Source organism: Arachis ipaensis, chromosome B02, assembly GCF_000816755.2.
Source record: "Arachis ipaensis cultivar K30076 chromosome B02, Araip1.1, whole genome shotgun sequence".
Lineage (NCBI taxonomy): Eukaryota > Viridiplantae > Streptophyta > Magnoliopsida > Fabales > Fabaceae > Arachis > Arachis ipaensis.
Genome location: NC_029786.2, coordinates 85,165,802 through 85,171,568, shown reverse-complemented (window position 1 = coordinate 85,171,568; position 5,767 = coordinate 85,165,802). Strand labels below are relative to the sequence as shown.

Sequence of the window (5,767 nt, the reverse complement as noted above, 5' to 3'; positions counted from 1 at the left end):
AAACCTTGGCATAATTATAAGATTTTGCATCATTCATAACATCAACTAAATCTTGCAAAAGTCTCATGAAAATGCATAATATTAACAATGTTTGATTGAATCAAGACAACCATGAATTTCTCATCCAAACACTTACTTATTGCCTAAGAATGCATGAAAACCAAGTACAAACAAATGAAAAAGGTTTGTAAAATATCCACAAAATGACTGGTCATCACTAAGCAATAATGATTGCATGATTTACTTAGTTAGACAAACAAAAAATGGTGTTTTGAGAGTTCAATTGCATCAAACAGTAAATTCAGAAAATCAGAAAGCAAGCAGTAAACGGGTTGTGAAATATATGGAGAAAACAGTTAAGGTTTCAGAGATATTTATTTTTCGAATTAAATTTTCTTACCCACTATTTTAATTATGCAAGATTCAATTCATGGAAAACTATATGTGACTAAACCCTAATTCCTTAGACTTTTTTAGTCTCCTCTAACCTTCATCGACCGCCAATTCCTTGGTCACTTGATTCAAATTAGAGGATTAATTAAGTTCAATTCTAGTTTATTTGTCACAGAAATCCTAATTACCCAAATATAAGAGGATTATATGTCACGTATCCTGTTAAGTCCAGATAATTAGAAATTGAGGAGAAATTGTTTTCAAGCTATTGTTCAAGCAAAGAGCTTTTCCAAGTTTTACAAGAACTCAATTAGAATAAATGTCATACTTTCGTTGCACCCAGATTCATAAGATGAAGGACGAAAATAATTTTTGAAATTGAAATCAATACATGAATTAAAATAGAACAGTAATAGTATTAATCCATAGAATAAACAGAGCTCCTAACCTTAACAGTGGAGGTTTAGTTCCTCATGGTTCAGAGAGAAAACTAGGATTCTGTAAAATTGTAAATTGCGGAATGAGGTATGAAAGAATAGAGAAGAGCCCGAATGGCTAATTCTTTTTTCTTTTATATCTAATCCTAATTAATGTAAAATATATTTCCTAAAACTAAATAATATATTTTCCTTTTTATAAATAAATTAAAAGTTTTAATCAAAATATAAAACAAAATCTTCGAATACTTCTTTTTACGTGGGGACCATGGAAAATACTAGTATTGGCACCTAACTTCACATTTGTGAAGTTAGACTTTGCCATGGCTGAATGGAATTGCTGTTGGCTCCTTCATGTGGCTGAATTCAGGTGCAAGCTTTGATGTTCTGGCGCCTAACTGTAGAAACTTTAAGTTAGGCGCCACCTTGACTGTACCAAATGGGAGGAAAGTGTATACTATTTTATATCGTTGGAAATCTCTAGAAGTTATCTTTTCAATGCCGCTAGAATCACGTCAATTGGACCTCTGTAGCTCAAGTAATGCCTGTTGGAGTGCAAGGAGGTCAGAGTTGACAGCATCATTCACTTTCTTCTCTTTTTCTACAAAAATTCTATCAAATCCATCCGAATGCTATCTGAAATAAACAAAATTACATACAACTCAAAGTAGCATCCATAGTGGCTAAAAGATATTTAAATCTTGATTAAACTTAACAATTCGAATACAAATTCATTAGGAAAAGATAGAAAAGATGCTCACGCATCAGTACTCAACCGAGAGAGAGGAGTGATGGAGTTGGAAAAAATGGACACACTCTTAGCATAAAGCAAAATCATGTCTCAACAAATCACCTCATTCACTAAACAAATGGGACAAATACAAGTCGCAGCTATTGGGATACAAGTTGTCATCTGTGACTTGTGTAGGAGAGCTCATAAGAATGAAGAATGTAAACTTTTCAAGGATGTCCAACCTTCTACCGAGCAAGTAAATTATATGGGAAATTCTTCAAGACCACAGAAAGACCCTTTCTCAAAAACTTACAATCCTGGATGAAAGAACCATCCGAATTTTGGTTAGCAAAATGAAGAACAGAGAAACTTCAAACTTCCATACCAATAGTAAGCACATCCTGTGCATAGAATCCTTAGAAATTCTCATCTTTTGATATTGCTATGAAAAAATTGTCTCAATCAACCTCGACATTTGTTGAACAGACTTTAAGCTTTATGCAAGAAACATTAGCAAATTTCAAGAACCAAGAAGCCTCCATCAGGAATTTAGAGGTGTAAGTGGGACAAATTGCTAAGTAATTAGCAAAAAAACAAATAAATTCCTTCCCAAGTGACATCGTACCTAATCTTAGAGAGGAATGCAAGAATATTAATCTTAGAAGCCGAAGAGTGGTTAGCAAAGAATCTCCAAAAAATAATGAATAACAAGCTGAGGAACCTTCAGAAGAAAAAGAGGAGAAGAAATCAGAGTAAGTACAACACTTCTCTACCACCTGAAGTCAAGAAAGAGAATATGAAGAAGAAGTCCTATACACCTAAAATCCCATTTCCTTAAAGGTTGCAGAAGCAGAATCAGGAGAAGCAATTTTCTAAATTTCAAGAAGTGTTTAGAAAGTTACAGATCAACGTTCTCTTCACAGAAGGTTTAGAGCAAATGCTCATCTATGCTAAATTTATGAAGGAATTATTGTCCGAGAAAAGAAATCTCAGAGAAGATGAAATAGTAATACTCACCAAGGAATGTAGTGTCATCATCCAAAAAAAAAACTGCCACAAAAATTAAAAGATCCAGAGAGTTTTTAAATTTTTTACACTATTTGAGACATCACCATTGGAAAGGAACTATGTGATTTAGGGTAAGCATTAATTTAATGTCCTTAACCATGATGAGGAAGCTACAAAAAGAGGAGGTAAAGCCAACAAGGATCTCTCTACAATTAGCAAATGGATCAATAAAGTTTTCACCTGGGATAGTGGAAAACACTTTGGTCAAAGTGAAAAAATTCATTTTTCTTGCTGATTTTGTAATCCTTGATATGCTTCAATAATTCTAGAGAGACCATTCTTAGTCACATGACGAGCTCTTATAGGTGTCCAAAAGGGTGAGTTAACACTGAGGATTCATGATGAATAAATGGTCTTCAATGTCTTTAAAGTCATGCAGTATCCAAGTGAAACAAAGAGTTGTATGAGTATATTTAATCGATCTATTATTAATCCAAAAAGTTCTTAATAAAAAATCTCTTGTAAAATCTCTAGAAACTCTATTGTACCCATGTTCTGAGACAATGGAAGAGTTAAAAAATGTGCATTCAATAGAGAAGACTCCCGTGTCCACCTCATTCATGTAAGAATGAACAAGTAACACTAAGGAGGGAGATGACAAGAGCAAGAACCGCTCGCCTAAGCTAGAGTTAAAACCTTTATCTCCAACTCTCAAGTATGTATTTCTTGGAGCTAATGAAACTTATCCCGTGATTATACATGGCCATTGAGTGAATTATAAGAATAAGGATTACTACAAGTACTGAGGGAATACAATACCATAATTGGATGGATAATCAGTGATTTAAAACGAATTTGTCTCGCAATGTGCATGCACAAGATTCTATTGGAGAAAAATTCTAAATCTATTGTACATGCACAAAGAAGGCTCAATCCAACAATGAGGGAGGTTGTTCACAAGAAAATGATGAAGTTTTGGGATGCAGGAATCATCTATCCTATCTTCGACAATTTGTGGGTCAGTCCGGTGCAAGTTGTGCCAAAGAAGGGAGGAATTATGTTTCCAATAAAAAAATGAGCTAATCCCTACAAGAACGATTATCGACTGGAGGATGTGCATTGACTATCGAAGGCTTAACATGGCAATCAGGAAGGATCACTTTCTTCTACCATTCATTGATCAAATGTTGGAAAGACTTACCGGCCACACTTTTTACTATTTTTTGGATAGATACTCAGGGTACAACCAAATTGCGGTTGATTCTTTCGATCAAGAAAGACAGCTTTCACATGCCATATGGAGTTTTTGCCTATCGTAGAATGCCTTTCAGGTTGTGCAATGCACACTCCACTTTTCAAAGGTGCATGCTTTCCATCTTTTATGATATGGTAAAAAAATATATAGAGATATTTATCAATGATTTTTTGGTATTTGGTGATACTTTTGACTTATACTTGAACCACTTGTCTTTAGTTTTGAAAAGGAGTCAAGAAACAAACCTAGTTCTGAATTGAAAAAAATTTCATTTTTGGTAACAGAAGGTATTGTTCTTGGGCAACGAATCTCAACTAAAGGCATAGAGGTTGATAAAGTTAAAGTGGAGGTAATTGAAAAATTACCACCGCGCCAATGAATGTGAAAGTAATTCGGAGTTTTTTAGGACGTGCAAGATTTTATAGAAAATTTATAAAAGATTTTTCTAAAATTACAAAACCATTGCGTAGTTTTTTATTTAAAGATGCTCCATTTGTTTTTAATCAAGAATATCTGCATACTTTTTGAAACTCTGAAGGACAAATTAGTGTCTGCACCAATAATTGCTCCACCTGATTGGTCTGTACCTTTCGAATTAATGTGTGATGCAAGTGATTAGGTAATAGATGCACTCTTGGGGCAAAGAAAAGATAAATGGTTACATGTTATTTATTATGTAAGTTGTATCATGAACAACGTGTAAAAGAATTATACAACAACTGAGAAAATATTATTAGCTGTAGAATTTGCTTTTGACAAATTCAAGTCTTATTTGATTAGATCAAAAGTAATAATCTACACTGATCATTCTGCTCTTAAGTATTTTTTTGTCAAAATAAGATATCAAATCCAGACTAATCAAATAAGTGATACTGCTTCAAGAATTCGACATTAAAAGTCGAGTTAGAAAGGACTCAAAAAATTACGTGACAGAAAGAATTGAAGGTAAACTAGAATAATTAAAGTTTACAACCTATTTTCTTTAAATTTTTTATATTTTATTGTAATTTATATTTTAAAGTGATGTGAAAAATATATCCCTTTATAAAAAAATTTAGAGTTTCTTTGCAAGTCCTTGAAAAAATTAACACATTCTCATTTATCTTAATTATCTCATCTAAGTGGTACAAAAAAATTAAGTACATGATTCAAACATTTGAATTTAATTATAAATTCACTAGAAATAAAATCTCATTGCTTTTTAAGATAAAATTTATCATTATTTTTATTACTTAGTTTGTTTTCCCTTTTGAATATATTTTTACTCAAATGAGTATAGTTTATAACCTAAAAAAAATAGATAATAAAGTAATAATACAAGAGAAAACTTCTCACTACAAAACAAAAAACAAAACAAAAACTTTTCACTGATATTTATTTAATTAACTGATATTTATTTGCTTAGTTTATGTCCCTTCCCTTTAGTAAGAGCCACACAAACAAAACAAAAACTTCTCACTACAACGAAGTACTATTAAACCTAACAATAATATTTTTTATTTTGATTAAACTTGAATTTATTACAAGTATGTTATTTTTGGATAAATAATCAAGAATTAAAAAAGATATTTTAATTAATAAGTGAGTCAGTATGTATGTCCGATCTGCTCAGGACACAGATTTCACAATTTGCACCCGATCCGACTTGCATGATAAATAAAATTTTGTCAAACATTATTTTAGATATTATTCACACCTCAGCCACCACAACGACATGGAATAACTTTTTTAATATTGAAAAAGAAATTACTTATTACCACAAATAAAAAATACAAAAATAATATGTAAATCACTACCTATTTTTATAAATATCCTATTAAATTCAATTATTTCTTAATTTCAATTCACTTAAATCAACCGAAATTCTTGTTAATTTAATCATTCTTCGGAGACAATCTGACAACTTCATTTCTTTAGTGAGCAAGTGAGAACCTTCATTTT

At 31.7% G+C, this 5,767-nt stretch overlaps 2 long non-coding RNA genes across 2 annotated transcripts in view; both read right to left on the bottom strand.

The window, feature by feature from the left end:
* On the bottom strand, positions 1,668 to 4,481 carry LOC110268943. Its single transcript, XR_002357722.1, has 2 exons — positions 2,189 to 4,481; positions 1,668 to 2,057 (listed from the first exon to the last, which is right to left on the bottom strand). It is a non-coding gene; the product is annotated as an uncharacterized LOC110268943 (long non-coding RNA).
* Positions 5,663 to 5,767, bottom strand: part of LOC110268942 — a 24,222-nt gene continuing 24,117 nt past the window's right edge. The window contains exon 3 of the long non-coding RNA XR_002357721.1: positions 5,663 to 5,673. This is a non-coding gene — a long non-coding RNA (uncharacterized LOC110268942). The remainder of the gene's footprint in view (positions 5,674 to 5,767) is intronic.